The sequence below is a fragment of the Ranitomeya variabilis genome, chromosome 5 (genome assembly GCF_051348905.1).
Source record: "Ranitomeya variabilis isolate aRanVar5 chromosome 5, aRanVar5.hap1, whole genome shotgun sequence".
NCBI lineage: Eukaryota > Metazoa > Chordata > Amphibia > Anura > Dendrobatidae > Ranitomeya > Ranitomeya variabilis.
The window spans coordinates 652,092,110-652,115,503 of record NC_135236.1 but is presented as its reverse complement, the minus strand read 5'-3'; the positions used below and the strand labels follow the sequence as shown (position 1 = coordinate 652,115,503).

Here is a 23,394-nt window from a genome sequence, read left to right as displayed (position 1 = left end):
ACGTGCAGATCAGTAACACGTCTATCCATCCAATGATCTCCATAATTCCACGACTTTTCCTTCTTGGTGCTGCAATTTCGATGTTGAGGAGTGTGTATGATGGGACTGGTTTTATTTGAAAAGTTCTACAAAAGTTTGACAAAAAGTGTTTGGAAAGTTATTTTAACAGAGTGATGCAGAGATTCAGGAGGAAACTCCTTGTGTTACCTGTATGACAAGTTTCCTTGGGTGTTGGCCATTTATCTCGTCCCACCCTGTCAGGTTCCCGGCATCACATTCTGTCTTCAGTGACTGCGGAGAAGCCTTGAAGCCACCTTCTGGGACAGGTAACTACAAAATCTCCTACATTATTATTATTATTATTTTTTTTTAGACAAGAAGGGAATTTTAAGCAGTAAATAGATGTATAATCCTGCACAAAGTGCCGCTGATGAGCAGAGAACATTACTGCTGCGTATACATCACACAGGGTATGCTCGTGTCCTCTGCACAATGACGTGCACATGGCATCCATGCATGTAGTAGGAAAAGGAGCAGCCATTTTGCCAGAGCAGGCACATAGTGTAGGCAAGCAGGCACCTGACTAGGGCACACAATGACAGAGCGATGGACAGAAACTATTCTCACTGCGTCTTTCTATCACTTCACCATATATCCTGGCATTCCTGACTTGGACACCAGAACATATGTGTAGAAAAAAGTCAATGTATGTGGTACAATTAAGCAATGGTGGCCCCAAATATCAGAAGTGTGTACATCAAGGATCAGCAGTAGGAGCCGCAAGGTTCTCCAGTGGGGCCACAAGGACTATCAGTGGGTACATAATGGTTCTGCAGTGGGGGCACAAGGACTATCAGTGGGTACATAAAGGTTCTGCAGTGGGGGCTACAAGGTGCATCTGTGACTACAACAAGGATCTGCAGTGGGTACTACGTTTATCAACAGTGGGATCCGCAAGGTTCTGGAGGGGGTACTACAAGGATCAGTAATGGGGGAACCACAAGGATTAGGAGTGGGTACAAAAAGGATCAGCAGTGGGATACCACAAATGGGGGGCCATAAAGGTCCATCAGTGAGTTTACCAAGGATTGTCAGTGGGGTGCCGCAGACATCAGCAGTGCGGGCCACAGTTTATCGCTGTAGGTTTCACAAGGATCAGCAGTGGGGACCACAAGGATTATCAGAGGGTACAACAAGAATCAGCAGTGGGTACTACGATTATCAACAGTGGGAGCTGCAAGGATCAATAATGGGGGGACCACAAGGAGTAGGAGTGGGTACAGCAAGGATCAGCAGTGGGGGCCACAAGTACCTCGCAGTAGGTTTAACAAGGATCTGCAGTGGGTGCTAAGATTATCAACCGTGGGAGCTGCAAGGCCCAGCAGTGGGTACTACAAGGATCAGTAATGGGGGGGGGGGCCACAAGGATTAGGAGTGGGTACAACAAGGATCAGCAGAGGGGGCCACAAGGTACATCAGTAACTACAACAAGGATCTGCAGTGGGTACTACAATTATTATGAGCGGGAGCCACAAGGTTCAGTTGTGGGTACTACAAGGATCAGCAATGGGGGGGCCACAAGGATTCGGAGTGGGTGCAACAAGGATCAGTAGTGGGTTTAACAAGGATCAGCAATGGGTTCTACAAAGATCAGCAGCGGAGGCCACAGGGATCAGCAGTTGGGAACTGTGGAGACATGAGGGGTCAGTGTCGTCACAGGTACCATAAAGATCAGCAGTGAGTACTACAAGTGTCAGCAGTGGATACCATAGGAACCAGCAGTGAGTTTAAAAAAGGATCATTAGTGGAAGCCACAAGGATCAGGATTGGGTACTGGGATCTGCAGTGAGTTGCTACATGGACAGTTGTGGGTACCACAAGGCAGGGATAGAACGTACAGTGTCAGATACAGTTTTTCCTGATGACCCAAAACTCATCGAGATTGTAAATATATTAGTATATTAATAAGACCTATGTAAGCAGACTGCCAGGGCTAAAACATGGCAGATGAGTTTTAATGTTGCTTTTACAAATCAGAAGAACTGAAGTATTCTGGGTACATGTAAGCTAAACTGCAATACTCAATGCCAGGCAGCAGAATCAAAATTGAATGGGCATTGTCATAGAGAAAAATAAAAATCCATAAAGCCATCTCTGGAAAGAGGATATATCACCCTCACATTGAACATATGGGATTAATAATAACTGGGAAAGAGCTTACACTTCAACCACCATTCAAGTAGGACCTCACATTGAACATGTATATGGGATTAATTATAACTGAGAAAGTGCTGACACTTCAATCTCCATTGTAATAGGGATCTACTGCAGTGACCAGGTAGTTACAGCAGGACATGTGCTCTGAGAGCCAGACACTAAGCCTGTGATTCGTGTATTCAGGGGCGGTGAAGTACACTTCCAAGGCAAGAGCTTCCTTTGTTCAAAGCATTGATCGCAGACCTTTTGGAGCCAGTGGTCAGTGATGAATATTGGGGTTTGCATTGATCTCATATTTATGGGAGATATATTTCCCGTGTTGCAGTAAAAATAACACATTCACTGTCATCACCATAAGGCCATGCTAACCCCTCCAACGTAATACCAGACCGATGGATGATGCTATGCCATGTTTCAACTATATAGAAAGGTAAAATCGTGATAGGAAACATGATGACAATATCTACCGCCTGGGACCTGCAGTGGCAAAGATGTGCTGAAAGTTGTTGTGCAATTTCTCCCAAGTATGCCGATACCCCATATGAGGGAGAAAACTACTGTTTGGGTGCACGGCAGGGCTCAGAAGGGAAGGAGCGTCATTTGACTTTTTGAATGTTACATTTCCGGGAATCATTAGCGGATGTCATGTCCCATTTGGAGAACCCCTGAGGTGCCTAAACAGTGGAAACCTCCCACAAGTGACCCCATTTTGAAAACTAGACCCCTCAAGGAATGTGTTTAAATGCATGGTGAACACCTTGAACCCCCGGGTGCTTCACAGAAGTTTATAACATCGAGCCGTGAAAATAAACAAAATCACATTTTCCCCACAAAAATGTTATTTTGGCCCCCAATTTTGCATTTTTATAAGGGTAACAGAATAAATTACACCATACAGTTGTGCAATTTCTCCTGATTATGCCCATACCCCATATGTGGGGGAAAACTACTTTTGAGGCACAGTGTAAAGCTCAGAAGGGAAGAGGTGCCATATTGGAGTTCAGATTTTGCTGGAATGGTTTGAGGGTGCCATGTCACATTGGCAGAGCCCGCGAGGTGCCAGACCAGCAGAAACCCCCTATATGTGAACTCATTTTACAAACTACACTCCCCAATTAATTTATCTTGTGGTGCAGTGGTCATATTGACACCACATGTGCCTCACAGAATTTTATACCACTGAGCGGTGAAGAAAGAATAAATTATATTTTTTACCACTAAATTGTAGGTTTAGCCGCAAGTTTTTAATTTTTCTAAGGGTTAATAGGAAAAATGTTTTTACAACAAACTGAGGTCCATTTTTTCCTGAGTGTGCCAATACCCTACATGTAATCGGGAAATATTTTTCAGGCACAATGCAAAGCTCAGAGGCCAAGGAGCGCCAGATTTTACTGATATGGTTTGCAGGTGCTATGACAAACTAGGGGAGCCCATGAGGTGCCAGAACAACAGAACTCCTCATTAGTGACACCATTTTACAAACTACACCTCTTAATGAATTCATCTAGAGGTGCAGTAATCATATTGACACCTTGGGTGTGTCACAGAATTTTATACCATTGGGCAGTGAAGACAAAATAAAAACATTTTTACCACAAAAATTTTGTTTTAGCTCCAGATTTTACATTTTCACTCAAGAAGTGGATAAAAATGGCACCAAAATTTGTCCCACAATTTCTACTGAATGTGGCAATACTACATATGTGGCTGTGCAGTGCTAATTAGCCATACGGAGAGACTCGGGAGGAACGGAGTGCTATTTGCCTCCTGGAGCAGAGATTTTCCTTGAACAGTTTGCGGATTCCATATTCTGAGCCCCTAATTGTTAGAAGAGCAGAATCCACCATCAAGTGACCCCATTTTGGAAACTATACCCCTTGGGGAATTTATCTACTGGTGTAGTGACTATTTTGACTTCATGGGTATTTTCCAGAAACAAGCAGCAATGAATGTTGCCGAGTGAAAATTGCAAACTGCCGTTGTAGTGACCAGTACGTTGTAGTGACCAGTACGTTATGCCCAGCCCGTGCTTCTGGAGGCATGCACCCGTAAGTTAGGCGGTCTCTCATCACTTCAGAAATACCAAACGTGGACGCAATATGTGGTTTAGGCACACTGTGGGGCTCAGAAGGGAGTGGACATTTGGATTTGAGAGCGGATTATTTGCTGAATATCTTTTGGAGGGTGAGGAGCCATTTCGCTTTTCCAGAGCCTTTGTGCTACCAGTAACGTGGAGGCCCCTATACTTCTGTTAACACATGAGAGATCTGAGTGAGGACTTGCTTTTTATGTGGATTGAGTTGAAGCTTTTATTGGGAACATTTTACATAACGTTTGGGATCACAGTTATCCGGCGCTCTACGCTGAGCACTTACCTTGGGGTTTCCATCTAAATCTCCAAGTGACGTGACAGATGAAACCCCCGATCCATTCACTATAGTGAGGCAGCAGAGTTAGTTTGGACTCTGTCTAGCCTCTGTGTAATGACCAGAGGTCCGAATAAGATCCAGTGAGTCACAAACCAAGACTAAGGCAGAAATCTCCAACAGTTGTTTACTCAAAGGCAAAATAACTAAGGTAGTATGGAGAATACCAAGGCAGATGCACCCCAAAGATACACCAATTCAGCATCAGCTGAAATCACTGTGCCACTCCAAGGTCTCCTGAGAAGTGTATGCTCCAACAGACTAATAATCAATTTACCTAACAGAACAACTCAATACAAGAACAAGTGTAAATTGATTGTAGTGCAATCAAGGGAGCCCCTGGAATGGCACACTGAGTATAACTTATACACATCTAATATTCAATACACCTCTAAATTAACGATTAAACACTCTGAACAGGGATACCCGGGTATCTATGACTATGGTACCGTATCCTGAGATAGATCTCGTCTCAGGCAGGAATCTGCACAGGCTGCAGCCAGTCCAAATCTTCAGCGCCAATAAGTTACAGCAAGCTCCTCTGTCTTGTCGGCCGATGCCGAGCCCAAACGCCGGGGACTTAGTTTGGTGGCCTCACGATGTTGTCTCTGCTTCTGTAGCTCCTAGAAATGCTCCACAACAACCCGTCCGTCTCTATATCAGCAGTCTGTCCAAACTTATTTCTCCACTCAATGCACAGGGACTCCACAGACTCTCAAATACGTACTGGGTTTCCAGTGAAGTCTCAGTCTTCCAAAATAAAAGGTTAGCTCTTCTCCAGAAAAACGTTAGCAACAAAAAGTCTCTCAAAAGCTTTTTCTCCAACACACTCGCAGTAAATCCACACAGTCTCTTGCTATATCACTGCAGCTTCTTCTCCTCTTCCCGCCTTTTTCTTCTCTTACTTCCTTATCTGACACTTTACACACAGGACACCAGACCCCACCCACCAGCACACATTGTCTCCGGGAGTCTGGCAGTGTCTGTCCCTTGCTGCAGCAGGCAAAAACCACAGGGTCCTAGTGCTCTCTCAGTGGGACTACAGTTCACCCTCTTACATGCCACCCCACTAGAGGTTGGCGTCCTCGACACACCTTCCCACTCAAATTCATCCTGAGCATATCGCTGAGGCGGTATTCCTGCCGTAGATCGTGTAGTTCTCCTGAGTGCTACATCAACAGGTGCAGCCCTAGAGGGAGCTAAAGTCTCTTCCGTGGTCGTGTTAGTGGACGCAAGTGGAGTTGTCTCCTCCTGCGGCTCGTCAGGACCAAGCAGTTGACCTGATGCGCTCTCCTCAACAGCATCCCCCACATTCCCCACATTCTCATGGGGCAAATAAACAGGCGCAGGAGTAAGCACACCATCAAATTCAAGATCATTCAGAGTTCCCGCCCCTTGGGACATGGCCTCTGGCTCTAGGGGGATAGGCGCCGAATCTTCAAACCAGCACCGTTGTAGCATGTTACGGTGCAAATTACGGGTTGGCCCCCCTGTCCCCACCGGTTCGACCTCGTACACTGGAATCTCAGGATTCACCTGTTTTTTTTTATCAGATACGGTATCGCCTCCCATCGGTCACTCAGCTTTCCTGACCGTCGTTTTGTCCTCACCAACACTCTATCTCCTGGAGAGAACAATTCTGTTTGCACGGGTCGCGTGTCCCTATGAAGCACCTGGCGAAGGCGGTCGCCCACTACCTGATGCACCACCCTCAACCGCCGCCGATGCTCTCGTACCCACTCGGATGCAGTCCGAAGGGGAACGGAGGAGGGATCTGGCATGTTCAAATCCTCAATGTCTCGGCCAGGTCTACCAAACATCAACATGTGTGGCGAGTAACCAGTAGTACTGTGCACCCTGTTATTGTAAGCCCACATCAATTCGGGAAGATACTCAGGCCAGCGGGTCTGTTGCTGACTCTCTAAGGACCTCAACATTTGCAACAAGGTCCGATTAAAACGCTCACATGCCCCATTACCCTGAGGGTGGTAAGGCGTTTTTCTCGACTGCTCGATACCATAGAGCTGGTGCAACTCCTTCATCAGCGTCCCCTGAAAGCAGGCCCCTTGATCTGAATGTACTCTCTGCGGACACCCGAACACTTGGAAGAAATGTCGGCACACGGCCTCAGCCGCCGACTTGGCTGTCTGATCTCTTGTCGGCACCGCCTACAGCATACTTGGTAAAGTGATCTGTCATCACCAGGCAATAGGAGTACCCTGACGTAGAGTACCCTATCAACACGTAGTCAATCATGAGTAGCTCCAGCGGAGCTGAAGTCTTAATAGACTGTGTGGGAGCCCGCTGCTCAGGGCTTTTGTTGAGCCCACAAATTCGGCACTGCCGACACGCGTCTGCCACCATCCCTCCCAACTCAGGGCAGTAGAGGACTCGCTGCAACCACTGAAGTGTCTTTTCACTTCCAAAATGGGCCCCCTTCTCATGCGCCTCACGAGCGACCACTGGACCTATCCCCACAGGAATTATCAGTTGATACCGATGCTGCAGCTCCAATGGCAGGTACACCTTACGATACAAAAGACCTTGTTCCACACACAATTTATCCCATTGTCGAAGGCGTTTCATTCCTTCCATGGACAACTGAGCCTTGTCCTCTGCATGGGGCCAGACCTTGTTTTGTACCCAACGGCGCACAAGTGCAATGTCCGGACACTCGTCCTGGACTTTTGTCCAATCTGAGGGTGTTTTACCCAGGACACAGGGCATCCCGGTGGCCACCCCACTTGAGTGTACCACACTTTGGAAGATAGGTATCTGCCCCAAAGCTGGAGTTTCAGTGTCCTCAAGTTGTTCGTCAACATCTTCCCCTGATGACCCAAGGGGCACTCTTGACAATGCATCTGCATTGCCGTTTTCTCGACCCGAGCAAAATTTAATGCGGTAATTGAACTTGGCTAGTCTGGCGACCCACCGCTGCTCCAACGCTCCCAGTTTTGCATTCTCTAAGTGAGCTAGCGGGTTGTTATCTGTCATGACTAGCACCTCAGCTCCTGTAAGATACTCGGCGAAGCGTTCTGTCATTGCCCACACCAGGGCCAGCAATTCCAGCCGGAATGAGCTGTAGTTAGCCGGATTTCGCTCGGAGTCTCTTAAAGACCTGCTGCCATAAGAAATCACTCGCTCTCGGCCGTCCTGCACCTGTGCTAGTACTGCCCCCAACCCATGAAGACTACCATCGGTATACAACAAAAAAGGGGTGTCAAACCGGGCGTATGCCAGCAATGGGGCACTCGTTAGGGCGGTTTTCACTTCATCAAATGCCTTTTTCTGTAGGGGTCCCCATGGAATGGGGCGATTTCGAGGACCCAGCGCTGTCCCTCTCAAAAGTTCGTTCAAGGGACTCACCACTTGTGAGAATTTAGGCACAAACCGCCGATAGTATCCTGCAAGCCCAGGAAGGCCCGCACTTCCCGCAGGTCACAAGGAGGTGGCCACTCTTGTACCGCCTTAATCTTACTGGCTATCGGTAGTACCCCGTCCGGGGTCACCAGATGCCCCAAATATTCAATCTGGTTTCGTAACAGTTGACATTTTTTTGGCTTTATTTTCAGGCCGTAGCTCTTGAGCTGCTGGAGAACTTGACGCAGCTTCTCCAGATGATCTTCAAATGAGGTTCCGAACACCACAATGTCGTCTAGATATATCAGGACTGATTCAAAATTTAGATCGCCTAAGCAATGTTCCATCAGGCGTTGGAAGGTTCCCGGGGCGGTAGCGAGGCCAAAGGGCATCCGGTTGAACTCAAAGAGCCCCATTGGCAAGACAAATGCCGTCTTGGCCCGATCCTTTTCAGCCATTGGGACCTGCCAGTACCCGCTTGCCAAATCCAACGTTGAGAAATACTTGGCCCGACCCAGGGCCGACAGGGATTCTTCAATACGGGGTAAAGGATATGCGTCCCGTACGGTGTGGGCGTTCAATTTCCGATAGTCCACACAAAATCGGAGTGTCCCATCCTTCTTGCGGACCAAGACTACAGGGGCCGCCCAGGGACTCCGGCTCTCTCGGATCACTTGGTTGTCCAGCATACTGGCCACCATGCTTTTCACCTCTTGATAGAGCGCCGGAGGAATTTGACGATATCTTTCTCTAATGGGTGTAGTATCCCCCGTTGGAATCTCATGCTCAATCGTCTGGGTACACCCGAAGTCCTCTCCATGTCGGGAAAAGGTCTCTTGATGTTCCCACAAAACTCTCTCCAACTGCTCCAACTGCACGGGGGTCAGCTTCTCCCGATCCACTCCCATCTGCTCCATGATCACATGACCATTCCATTCCTCCGTAGGAGGCTCAGTCCGGCCTACCTCGACCGCAAATGTCCAGGATGACTGTTGGTCTGGTCGCAGTTCGAATCCTGCATTTTCCGGCACCTTCTCTGCCGGCACAAACAGTTCAGCCAGTATGGTTCCAGCGGGAATTGCAACAGCTTCATCTAAAACATTGATGCATCGGACCGGCACTCGTCCATTCTTCACAATCGCCAACGACCGGGCCACATGTACCTTGGCAAATGAGGAACTCTCTTGGGCGGGCTCAAGTAGCACTTCAAGCCCATTCAATCTCTGTGCAGCTCCCACCGGCAGCATTAAGAGTTCCTCTTGTCTGGGTCCCAGCAGGATCGGGGCCCACGATGGCACTCGAACCCGGCCACCTGGGACCGCACTTTTCAGCAAGTCGCAACTCAGCACTAGACGGTGTAGAATTCTCTGTGTGGGTCGGTGTCTTGTCGCACGGGCCCAGTATCTGGGTCCTTCACTGGCATACATCTGGTGATTCAAGTCTCGCAGCACGTTCATTCCGAGCGTCACCTCCATCCCTCTTCTAGGGGGGTGATCCACCAGTACTACCCCTTTCTGCCCCAGCTCTTGACCAAACATTTTTAGTTGCATCCACACGATCCCCTTGACTGACAGTTGGCCATTATTTGCGGCGGTCAGTCGTATCACTTGGCCATCCTCTGGAATCAGTAGTCGACTGAAGTATCTCTCATATACTTCTAGAGGCATTATAGTACATTCGGATCCCGTGTCAACCAAGCACCTCATCTTCCGCCCTTCAAACTCTGCTTCTATCACTGGACTACATGCAAACAAATCTTGCTCATTCCGTCGAGGGCTTTGTTCGGGTGGGGCCGCTGCTGCTTGCCCTCTCATGGCAGCGGCCGGAAGTTTAAAGCCGGCGACGGGGTTTCTGGGGACGCAAGCGTCCGGCAGTAACGAGAGATGTGTCCCTGGCGCCCACACTTCAAGCAGGTGATTGTTCCGCATGGACGAGGGCTTGACTCATTCTGATAGGACGACCTGGTCATTTGTGGGGTCACCGTTCCAGGGGGTGGGGCAGGATGCCCCCGTGAGGGGGTAGAGGCGGGATCAACTGTCAGTTGAGACAATTTTAGCTTCAACTCCTTCACCTCAGCACGCAAAGCTTGTACCACGCTTACCAGCCCCTCTCCCCCTGACCCTGATGATCCACCTTCCTCCAGCTGGGCACTGTTCACTGACCCCTCGGGCACATGGGTAGATTTCTCTTCCCTTTCCACTGCAGCTCGGTAAATCTGCCAGAAAGATAATTCTGGTGCAACCCGGGCCATTTCCAACAGTTTGTCCCGGAGAAGTCTATTGGCTAAACCGGTGATGAATTGATCCCAGAGCAAGCGGTCTACCTCCCGGAACGCTCCCATGGCCCCCGGGTCTAGTCGCTGCATCTCATTCAACGTCTCTTGCAAGATATTAGAGTACTGCATCAGGGACTCACACTCTCTCTGGGGACGATTAAAGAATAGAGACCGAAGCTGGGCTACACGCGCTCGGCCCCCCAAACTCCCCTCTAACAGTTCCAAAATCTTTTCTAACGTATCCCTCTCTGATTCTGGGCGCACCATCACCATACGCCTAATATCGCCCTCCAGTGCATTCAATGCCAGCTCAGCGCATAACGCGGGGGTCAATTAACACTTTCGCAGAATGCTCCGGATCCTCTCGGCCCAATCTTGCAACGCCATATTGCGCCCGTCGTTTTTCGGCATGTGCTGAAGTAAAGCTCCTACAGGCACATACCCTCCCGGAGTCGCCACGGCTGCCAGGGGAACCCCAACCCCCGAGGAAGATGCGGATACAGCGGGGTCATTTCTATCCTCGCCCTCGTCCATGACAAACACTGGATCCTGCCGACTACGCCAAAAATGTAATGACCAGAGGTCCGAATAAGATCCAGTGAGTCCCAAACCAAGACTAAGGCAGAAATCTCCAACAGTTGTTTACTCAAAGGCAAAATAACTAAGCTAGTATGGAGAATACCAAGGCAGATGCACCCCAAAGATACACCAATTCAGCATCAGCTGAAATCACTGTGCCACTCCAAGGTCTCCTGAGAAGTGTATGCTCCAACAGACTAATAATCAATTTACCTAACAGAACAACTCAATACAAGAACAAGTGTAAATTGATTGTAGTGCAATCAAGGGAGCCCCTGGAATGGCACACTGAGTATAACTTATACACATCTAATATTCAATACACCTCTAAATTAACGATTAAACACTCTGAACAGGGATAAAGTACAATGAAAAGAAAAAAATGAGCGGCACAGTCCCATCTATTGAACACACGGACAATCACTTCTGTGGGGAAACCCAGATCAGGAACCCCTTGATGCAAAAACTAGTGCGACCACGGTGCTCCTCATAGGAAAACAAAGTCTATGTGAAAATGCTGGGAATGAGATGAAGCAGAGAGGGCACTCACCGGTCTTCTTTTAAAAACACTTCTTTATTAGAAACTAGACATCCAGAGTAAAGGCAGCGGCCGGGGGAGAGAGAAGGAGCAGGGGTGGACGACGGCCGTTTCGCGCTTGTCCTGCGCTTCTACGGGTCACTTCTAATAAAGAAGTGTTTTTAAAAGAAGACCGGTGAGTGCCCTCTCTGCTTCATCTCATTCCCAGCACTCTGAACAGGGATACCTGGGTATCTATGACTATGGTACCGTATCCTGAGATAGATCTCGTCTCAGGCAGGAATCTGCACAGGCTGCAGCCAGTCCAAATCTTCAGCGCCAATAAGTTACAGCAAGCTCCTCTGTCTTGTCGGCCGATGCCGAGCCCAAACGCCGGGGACTTAGTTTGGTGGCCTCACGATGTTGTCTCTGCTTCTGTAGCTCCAAGAAATGCTCCACAACAACCCGTCCGTCTCTATATCAGCAGTCTGTCCAAACTTATTTCTCCACTCAATGCACAGGGACTCCACAGACTCTCAAATACGTACTGGGTTTCCAGTGAAGTCTCAGTCTTCCAAAATAAAAGGTTAGCTCTTCTCCAGAAAAACGTTAGCAACAAAAAGTCTCTCAAAAGCTTTTTCTCCAACACACTCGCAGTAAATCCACACAGTCTCTTGCTGTATCACTGCAGCTTCTTCTCCTCTTCCCGCCTTTTTCTTCTCTCACTTCCTTATCTGACACTTTACACACAGGACACCAGACCCCACCCACCAGCACACATTGTCTCCGGGAGTCTGGCAGTGTCTGTCCCTTGCTGCAGCAGGCAAAAACCACAGGGTCCTAGTGCTCTCTCAGTAGGACTACAGTTCACCCTCTTACACTCTGTTCAGCGGTGTCCTTCTTTTCAGAAGTACACAAAACTGTGGCTGACAGCACTTTTATGCAATCCTAAACAGACAGACTCCGCTGGATCACAGGTCAGACGGCGCCCACAGTACCTCCATCTGCCTCATTATAGGGAATCTTCTGCCAGAGATTGTGCCTGAATCACGTATTTCATAGATTTACATGGAAACCCCGGTGCAAGCACTCAGCGCAGAGCGCAGGATAAATGTGCGCCGATCCTTACTGCGATCTTTGGGAGGCAGAATGAAAAAATCAACAGCATGTGAAGAATTGGTTTTATTTATTTTTCACGCCAATCCTCGTGCAGTATAAGTTATTGGGCGACTTTATTTTTTGGGTCAGTGCCATTACAGCGATACCAGATTTATATTGGGTTTTCATGTTTGGCTGCTGTCACAAACTAAAAGACTTTTTTACCACATTTTGAGAGATATAATTTTTCTATATTTTGTCCCAAAGTCATGTGAGGGCTTGTTTTTGCAGGACAAGTTGATGTTTTTATTGTAACCATTTTCTGGCACATTACATTTTTTGATCGCTTCTATTCCAATTTTTGGGAGGCAGAATGAACAAAAATCAGCAATTCAGGATTTTTTTTAAGGGGGGTTATACTGTTCTGCGTGTGGTAAAATTGATAAAGCAGTTTTATTCTTCGGGTCAGTACGATTACAGCGATACCTCATTTATATCTTTTTTTTATGTTTTGGCGCTTTTACACAATAAAAACTATTTTATAGAAAAAAATTATTATTTTTGCATCACTTTATTCCGTGAGCTATAACTTTTTTTATTTTTCTGCTGTTAATGCTGTGTGGCGGCTCGTTTTTTTGCAGGACCTGATGACATTTTCAGCAGTACCATGTTTATTTACATCTGTCTTTTTGATCGCGTTTTATTCTACTTTTTGTTCGGCGGTATGATGATAAAGCATTGTTTTTTGCCTCGGTTTTTATTTTTTTATGGTGTTCACTAAAGGGGTTAACTAGTGGGACAGTTTTATAGGTCATATTGTTGCACACGTGGCGATACCAAATATGTGTACTTTTGTTGTTTATATTTTTTTTTCATACAAATATTTATTTATAGATACAATCTTTTGATTTTTTTTTTTTATTAATATTTTTTACAATTATTTAAAAAAATATATATATTTTGTCCCACTATGGGACTATAATTTTTTGTGTGCACGGGCGATCGAAATGATGTAATAATCCATCCCTGGTCAGATAGGCCCAGGGCACAGGGATGTATTATAATGACAAATGTCAGAAAGGGGGTTAACACTGCCTACCTTTCCGGATTATATATACATATAATGTAATCGCTCTGTTCCTCTTGATCTGTAAACCGCATTCTGAAGCCATACGCTACCTGTAACGGGTGTCCAATCGGCCCGTATAAACGATTGGTGGTGGCAGCTGGTGGTTGCTTTTGTTATTGTGAAGTTGCCAATAATCATAACATAGTATATATATATATATATTCCATGATTTTGAAATCGGAGGTGTATATACCATACTCTCACTGTGGGTTCCCCAATAACTGGCCTGGTAGTGTAAGCCGCTGTGGCCGTTTCCATCACTCATCAGTCAATTGCGTAATTGTCCTGGTGATTGGAAGCAGCGGAGTTGTGTCTCCTGACAAAATGGTCGCAGTGGTCGGATCTGCGTGACCTCCCTGATGTTATCCTTGACATTCATGGAAAACAAAAATCCTGTAAAAGTCAAATAGTGCAAAAATGTGAATGAAACTCAATTGCAAAAATGATTTTTAGTACTAAATACCTGTATTTAAGTTTAAAAAAAAGAAAAAAAACTCCCCAAAGGTTCACAACCCCTCAATTTAGGCCCTTATTCGTACCGCTTATATGACTAAAAATGATTCCAAATAACATATCTGATGTACCTAATTTGGCATATGCGATGTAATCAATTTTTGTTAATTTTTTTTAGAGTTAGCATGTAGGAGATTTACCAAGCAACATGAGGATAAAATTTACATGGTGCAAATTTAATATCTGATTTTGACAGGGCATATTGAGACATAGGTATTTATCGTACCATGTACCAGGCCTTCATGTAGGACTCTATTGATCAGGAACTGATGGCAAGTAGAATAGAAATGCGCTTATTTAAACAAATTAAAGGGGAACTGTCACTTGCCCTAAATATTGACTTTTTTTTACCTTGTGTAAATGTCGCTGTTCTCCTGAATCAGGCATTGTTTTTCTTTTCTTCCTATGACTTTCCATTCCTGAGAAATGGGCCTATCTTCCCTGTATGTAAATGTAATCTTTTTAGTAAAGTGGGTGGGGTCCTAAACTCTTCTGTGGGCGTGTTTTTGAGGGCCACACCTACTTTGCTAAAAAATCACAATTTTTAAACACAGAGAAGAAGGGGCCATATCTCAGGAATGGAGAGGCACAGGAACAAATGAAAAACAACGCCGGATTCAGGAGAACAGGAGAATTAACATCAGGTAAAAATATTACATATTCATGACAAATGAAAGGTCATCGTTAACGTAAAATATATTATTGATCCTGTAATGCCATTTATCAAGGACAGCAGATCCCTGGTGTATGAAATCCACCAAACAGCTGCTGATGTCTAAGCTTCTCTGACAAAAGGGAGGATATATTGGGTACAAGTGAGTGCCTAAAATGATCTATTATTTATTTCCAGGAGTAAAACAAGACTTCATCCAAGATGTCTGCTGTTATGAAATGTAAGTTTGTGGAGAAGTCAAACAATTTATGATCCAAACTCATTTCTGACATTAGTGATAAGTATAATTATCATTGCACGTTTTATTATAAAATTATTACATTTTGTACTAATTAATAAGATATTAATAAGATATTTCCTTTATACAGAGATCGTTTCTATCTATTCGTAGATTTGAATGAATTTCTGTAGCACAAAGCAGCCACCAGGGGGAGCAAACTGACAAAGAATTTTTACCAGCCCCTGGAGTTTGCATAAATCCTTCACTTTCCCTAGTGGCCGCTTCCCAGCTGTTCACGAAACTGAATCGCTATATGTTTGTGATATTTAAAAAAAAAAAAAAAAAAAAAAAAAAAAAGTGTTTTTTTTTTCTTTCACTGCCAGCAAGCAGATATCTTAAATAAGCCCTTGAACCATAGATTGTATCAGAAGGACACTTGCATTTTCAGTTTGCAATGAAAACATCCAGATTTTCCCCTGTGACTTGTAGGTTGGTTTGACAATGGCGCTGTACCTTGCTTTAATTTTGTTGTGAATTTTTTCTGACTTGCAATACCACCGGGCACCACAAGGAGGCAGTTTACTGTATATTGATGACCAAGGCTTCCACTAATACCAGTGGGAGCTAGCAAATGCAATAATCGCCCTCTAATGGTGGCTACATGCTACCAAGAATTTAATATTTAAAGAGGTTTTCTGAAAATCACAAGTTATTCCCTACACATAGAATGGGAGAAAACTTGCTGATCACTGGGGACATCCAGCAATCCTGAGAGTGGGACTTCAATTCATTGTCTATTGGACTGCTGAAAATAGAAAAATTTGTCACCAGCATCAAGCTTCTTACACCTCGCAACTGGAATTTTGATCCACTTTTCTTTTGTAAACTGCTCCAGGTCTCTCATTTTTAAAGGCCCCTTCTCCCAACAGCAATTCTAAGATCTCTAAACAGGTGTTCAGTGGGATTTACATCCAAACTCATTGCTGCCACTTCAGAACTCTCCAGTGCTTCATTTCATCCATCCACTTCTGGGTGCTTCTTAAAGTATGTTTGGGGTCATTGTTCTGCTGGAAGACCCATGGCCTAAGATGGAAACCCAGCTTTCTGACACTGGGCAGTACATTGTTACACAAAATCCTTTGGTAATCTTTAGATTTCATGATGCCTTGCACATAGTCAAGGCACCCAGTGCCAGAAGCAGCAAAACAACCTCAAAACATCTCTGAGCCTCCACCATATTTGACTGTAGGTACGGTGTTTTTTTCTTTGTAGACCTCATTCAATTTTCAGTAAACAGTAGAATGATGTGCTTCACCAAAAAGCTCTATCTTGGTCTCATCTGTCCACAAGATACTTTACCAGCAGGATTTTGGTGTACTTGCATACATTTTGGCAAACTGCAGTCTAACTTTTTATGACAGGGTCTCCTGCCATAGCGTTTTATTTCACTCAAATGTCGACGGATAGTTCAAGCTTACATTGCTGCACCCTGAGCCTGCAGGACAGGCCATTGCGCGAAACAATCGTACTGTTTGGTGATTCCACATGTCACTCTCCTGACCTGGATGTTTTAATAATTTAATAAAGTGAATTTTAAGGACGGTGAGTGCCACTCTTTTTCTACTTGCCACGTGTGAATGCTATGTGAACATCGAGCTTTTTAACAAGTTTTTTAAAAGAGATTTTCTTCAAAAAAGGTCTGAAAAATGGCTTTAAAAACGCCTGAAAGACTCCTAGTCACTTCTATTGCAAAATCACGTTGTGACTTTGCTGTTTATATTTTTAGTCTTTTGAGCATTTTTTTTTTTCTGCTTCAGGTTTTGAAAAATCCCTGAAGAAATTTTAAGTTACTTCTTTGGAGCAGCTCCTGATGGGATCTGCTCCAAACTAGGCACTGTCCAATCAAAAGGCTGAAAAGAACATCCAGGAAAAAAAAACTTCAGGAAACTCGAAAAACGCCAAAAATTGCCCAAAAGAAGGAGCTTTTCCAGAAACAGTTCCTAAGAGAAAACTCTTCATTTTTTATATTCTCCCAACCTCCCCCCCAAAAAAAACCCTCTAGTCTAATGCTCTGTGTCCGTCAGCATTGCCCAAAAAACCAGGCTGCCCATACTCGAATATCTCATTAGGTACAATAGGTTTGTATTATAAAAATAGTTTTTCTCCTGGTATCGGTTTTGTAAGATTTGACTTTATACTTTGGCTATGAAACTGCGGATCCTAAAGATCCCCCCAAAGTTCCAAAAGTCTTACTTTGCACTGATCGGGGGCTCCTCCGGGGCTTCCTTAGTGCTTTACATAGAGAATACAACAGGACAAGGTCCCTTCACAGAATATGTCCTTCCTTCCTACTAGAGAGGAGCGCAGTCCTCCATGTTTTTACTGTTATAGGCTCTGATTTTTGGAGATTAACCAATGTCTGTTAACCCCTTCAGTCTTTGGAAAAGACGACGACAAAGATAAGGACAAGGATAAGGACAAGAAAGAAGATAAAGACAAAAAGGATAAGAAGGAAAAAAAGAAGAAGGAGAAAAAGGTGAATATTTCCAGAAATAAACATTCGAACACAAACTAACAGGTGATAAATGTCCGAAAAGTGAAAACCACCATAGAATTTCTTCTTGCTTCACTGACGAGACCATAATACCATATTGTGACTGATGTCCCGGTAGAGGTTGGGGGTACGACCAAAGACTGATACTTGTCACCTATCCCCGAGATAGGCCAAGTGCTCACAAGAATGACTCCAGGTAAACTCCATGGGACCCCTGGACATGGCCGAGTGCAGCCATAGGTGACCTCCTGCCGTCACTTACAGCTTGAATAGAGGAGCAGTGCTTGTGCGTAACCGCTACGCCATTCATATGGTGCAATGGGGACCTCCATCTCTGTGAGCAGTGGGGACCCCAGTAATCAGACCCCTCACCTAGGTTGGATCGGTGATAAGTGCTCATTATAAGCCAATCCCTATAAGAGGTTAATGGTGACAGCTCTGCTGGTCAATGGTAGAGGAGAGCGTTGTACCAACATCTGTGCTCGACTGGGGTGATAGGTCAATATACACTTCACAAAAAATGTAAGATAGTGAGGAAAAGGGGGCAATGAAGGAAGCAGGGAGAGAAGAAGGAAGAGGGGAAGGAAGGAAGTTAGAATAGGAAGGAAGGAGAACTGAAAAGGTTAAATAAAGGAAAGCAGAATGGAAGGAAGGATGGAATACAGGATGGAAATGAAAAAGGCAGAGGTAAAAGGACAGTAAAGAAGTAATTAACGGAGGGAGGAAGGAATGGAATGAGGGAAGGAGGAAGGGAGGGGGAGGATTAAAGGTAGGGAGAGAGGAAGAAAGGGAAGCAGGAAGGAAGGGAGGGAAGGAAGGGAAAAAGAGCAATTGAGGGAGGAAGGGAAAAAACGGAAGGGAGAGAGGAAGGAAGACGGAGAAAAGGAATAAGGGCAGAAGGAAGGGAAAGAGGGAGGAAGGAAGACTGAGGACGAAAGGAAGGAATAAAGGAAGAAATGGAGGGTGGATGAAAGGTAAGGGAAGAGAGGAAGGAAGAGAAGCAGAAACAAAGCAAGAGGAAGGAAGAGAGGAAGGATGAAAGAAAGGGAGGAAGGGAGGGTGGATGAAAGGTAAGGGAAGAGAGGAAGGAAGTGAGATAGTAGAATGAGGAAAGGGAGGATGGAATGAAGGGAGAAAGTAAGGGAGAGATGAAAGGAGGCAGGGAGGAACAAAAGGAGGGATGGGAAGAGGAAGAATGGAATAGAAGAAGGGAGGAATGAAGGAGGGATATAAAACGAAAGTAAGGAAGACAGACAGGGAGAAAGGAGAGGAAAAAGGAAGGAGGAATGGAGGAAGGTAGGAAGGATTACTGATTGGAAATAATGTTCTTTGAATGACTAACATACTGTAGGTATTTCTAAATCAGATATATTAAGCCTGACAAAGACTGAAAAAAATACATGACCGTTCTGATCTGTTTTAGCAATGATACCACTGAGCTCCTATTTTTTTTACTTTTTCTTCTTTTAATAGGATGGAGATAAGTCCGGCAGCAGTTCCAGCTCTGACAGTGATTCTGATGTAAGACATCCTCCACCTTACCATAACGAGTCCTGATTTCTGTGTTACCTGAATCCACCACTAGAGGGCGGTCACTGCACAGTGTGGTATTATTGGCATTCAGTTTATAACAGCAGGCGGTTGTCTCCCTCTAGTGGTTATTCTAGGAATCCAGCATCTTATATTATTATGAATCTTTGTCAATGCAAAAACGAGTTTCGACTGCTATAAAAAATATATTTATAAATTAATCAGCACAAAATTTGAAACCTTTATAAAAGGAAACAAAAGTGCTGACATTTATTTTCATCTGTGCACAACTTTTTTTTCTCTTTGTCATTTACCTGATGGGTTAAATAACATTTTTTTTTTAAACATCACATTTTTATAAATTCAGCAATGCCCAGTATATTTTTTATTTTAAAACTGGGGAAAAGGGAACTATTAGATTTTTTACATTTTTAAATATTTTTTTAAAGAGGTTGTTCGGGACTTTAACATTGATGGTCTGTCCTTAGGATAGGTCATTGATGTCTAATCGGGGGAGGTGCGACACCCGGCGCCCTTCCAGCAATCTTCGCTGCGACGGTGGTTGACGCACGACGCCGCTCCTTTAAGGTGCTAGGGACGCACTGAGAGGTTCTCTGTGATGTGGCAGTGGGCTTCATGCAGTCTGATCAGAATGTTAACCCCTTTCCGATGTGGGGCGTAATAGTACGCCCACGTCAGAATCCCTCCCTTTGATGTGGGCTCTGGCACTGAGCCCACATCTTTCTTGGCACATGTCAGCTGTTTTGAACAGCTGACATGTGCCTCTAACAGTCACGGGTGGAACGCGATCCACCTGCGGCTGTTAACTAGTTAAATGCCGATGTCAATCTCTGACAGCGGCATTTAATGTGATCGCGCCGGAAGCGAATCACTAATGCCGTCCATTGGTGACCCCGTCACATGATCGCTGGTCTCTGATGGGTTGAAATGACAACCAGAGGTCTCCAGCAGTCCTCTATGGTTGTCATAACCAGATTGCTATGAGCACCACCCGGTGATTGGCGCTCATAGCAAGTGAGCATTTCTGCTGCATACAGGCAATCTGATTATTGGAGAAGGCATTTGGTGGAATTATCTGTGTGACTGTTGCTAGGTTTTGAGGGTGTGATAATTCCCTTTCTTCTACTTTGGTTTAACCCCAGCCTCCACTTTCCGCTGCATTTCTCTGTTGCATGCGTGTATATTTGTATGATTGGTATTTTCCTTTACCCCTGTTCGTATTACCTTGTTAGTCTGGTTGGTCTATTACAGTACACTATTACTCTCCTCTTCCCTGTGTGAGGGTAGGGTACAGACTGAGGGCAGATTCAGGGCTAAGGCAAGGTACATGGCCCCGGCGTCTTCACCATTAGAAGTAATCCATGGAACAGGGCGAGCTAAGGAAGGAACACCTGATCATGGGACACCTGAAAATAGAGTCATGACACTATCCATACAGTTTCTTCAGTTTTATGTCTTTCTTTCCCTATCTCTTTGGCTAAACTGTGAGCTATGACGTCCTCTTACTATCCACATTCACTACAAAGCAGCTGCTGCCTTCCCTGCCTCTGCTTTTATACAGGTTATGATAAGCGCTCCTGATTGGCTCTGGTTTACCATGTGATGTAATAACTACATAGAGTTTTGAAAAATCCCAAAGTCACATGATCCTTCTCATGCAATCTTCTGCAGATTCACTCAGTAGGGCGAATTCCTAAAAAATCACCATCAATTTGAATTGCTAATCTCTTTATGAGTAGAATAGAAGTTAGAGGTATCCTCTGTGCCAGATACCATGGCCCCTTGTGTACCTGCTGTGGGTGTCACTTACAGTCTCCAGATATTTTCACCTGATTTAACATTTTCGACTTTATGAAAAGTCATAAAAAGGTATTGCAGTCCTCCCACGAGTGATTTATTGTACGGCAGAACTTTTTACAACGTTTTGGAAAATGTGCAACTTTTTTTGTATTAAGAAGTTGTAAAAAATGTTAAAGAGAAAAGTAAAGAGCGTTTTTGACTTTGTACAAAATTCATGAGCCATTTTGAAAAATTTGGCGCAGAAACTACAACAAACCGAGTCAAAAAATAAAAGTGACTTAAAAAAATGCAAATGATTATTCGCAGCCGAATAGAAAGATATTCTGGTCTAAGCAAGTTATCACATATTTATATCATTCCTGTCTATTTCCCAGGGAGGAAAGAAGAAAAAGGATAAAAAGGGCAAAGACTGACGCCTGAGAAGTCCGTAGCTGGAAGAAGCCTTTATTACGACTGTTGTTGTGTTTTGATATTTCTGTGTACATATGTTATATCATACTTTCTTAATGGTCACTCGGAATTTCCTAATAAAGTTAGAACTCGATTGTTACATTTGTCTTCGGTCCATCTGCATCCTGATTTGATCAAAGTACTGCCTAATATCAGTGTACATAACACACAATACACAGTGTGAGGAGACTTTTAGGCCACAATGCTCTTCTGGGAAATATGCAAATTGTCTCTTCAGAGAGGAAAAGGACTGGAACTCTAGTGCCACCTATAGGAAGTAGCAATCCGAAAAGTCAATATCGACTCTAACGAGCCTTGTCACATGACATGTAGGATCATTAGTCACGATTTTCAAAATCACAGTAAAATCACAGATTTTGACAAGAATTTGGGGAAAAACCATGGCGAATAAAACGCACTTTGGTTAAAATGCATCTATGGCGCCCCAGGGTCCTGGTCGTCGCAGTAATGTCGCTTTCCTCACGGGGAGAGTGATGCTACGTTTGGAGGCAAGAAAGGATAACTGTAACCAGGTACCACAAACATGCAACACATTCACACTCCAGGCCACCAGGTGGAGCTTTTGATCCTATTTGCTAGGTGACTCCCCATCAGTGGCGGATTATAATGAGGTCAGTCTGGGCGGTAGCCCAGGGCCCAGTGGTGTGGAGGGGCCCTGGGCAACCGCTCAGATTGACCTCGGCCGCCATCAGGGCATTACTGCCCTGACTGGCGTATGGGCCCGGTGGGCAGAGGGGGCCCACATCAGAAATGCTGGACAAGCTGGGGGCAATATGCTGGACACCCTGGGGCAGAATGCTGGACACACTGGGGGCAATATGCTGGAGACACTGGGGCAATATGCTGGACACACTGGAGGCAGAATGCTGGACACACTGGGGCAATATGCTGGACACACTGGGGGCAGGATTCTGGACACACTAGGGGCAATATGCTGGAGACACTGGGGCAATATGCTGGACACACTAGGGGCAGAATGCTGGACACACTGGGGGCAATATGCTGGACACACTGGGGGCAGAAATGCTGGACACGCTGGGGGCAGAAATGCTGGACAAACTGGGGGCAATATGCTGGGGGCAGAAATGCTGGACAAGCTGGGGGCAGAATGCTGGAGACACTGGGGGCAATATGCTGGACACACTAGGGGGCAGGATGCTGGACACATTGGGGGCAGAGATGCTGGACACTGGGGGCAGAGATGCTGGACACATTGGGGGCAGAGATGCTGGACACATGGGCAGAATGTAGATACGGGGCATGATTGGAGACATGGGGCAGAATGAAATACATGGGGCAGGATTGGGGACAGATCGTGCAGGATCATGGGGCAGGATGGATACGATGGAGGCTGATGGGGCAGGATGAGGAGATCATATGGGGCAGGATGGATACTCATGAGGGCAGGATGGGAGAACATATGGGTGGAGCCAGGAATGAGATACACGGGGCCAGGATGGGGGATATTATTATTACCATAGGGGCTAATTAAGGGATATTATTACTGCAGTGATGTATTTATTTTATTTTTGGAGGACACTGTTTTAAATGGGGGGGCGGTCCTGTTACTGTGTAGAGTGACACTATGTTGCCTATTTTTCTTCATGTGGTGTAATGTAGAAGTTGGAAAAAATTAAGTAATGTGTTCTGCAAGCAGAGCTCTAGATAACTGTGTTATTTCCTGCAGAGACGACTCCTGGCTGGATGAAGTGATGGTGGTCTGTGCTGGATGAAAGATGAAGGACTTCACCTAGAGATGTCACTGGTGAGTCAGTGTGACCTATTGTTATGATCCGGTGACCTTGGAGCCGCATGAGACTTTCTCAGGAATAGGTGGAACCTGTACTGACCGCAAACCCTAAACTGTCACCGCAACTAGAAGTAGCCGTGGGGTGTACCTAACACATCCTAGACACCTCGACACAGCCGGAGGACTAAATACCCCTATAGATGGAAATGGGAATTCTATCTTGCCTCAGAGCAGAACCCCAAAGGATAGGCAGCCCCCCAC

The 23,394-nt window shown here is 45.3% G+C and overlaps 1 long non-coding RNA gene across 1 annotated transcript; it reads left to right on the top strand.

Moving 5' to 3' along the window:
• Positions 1 to 212: 212 nt before the first annotated feature.
• On the top strand, positions 213 to 21,462 carry LOC143776712 (uncharacterized). The gene is made up of 5 exons (XR_013215895.1): positions 213 to 326; positions 14,965 to 15,007; positions 17,443 to 17,543; positions 19,035 to 19,082; positions 21,287 to 21,462. It is a non-coding gene; the product is annotated as an uncharacterized LOC143776712 (long non-coding RNA).
• Positions 21,463 to 23,394: the final 1,932 nt, after the last annotated feature.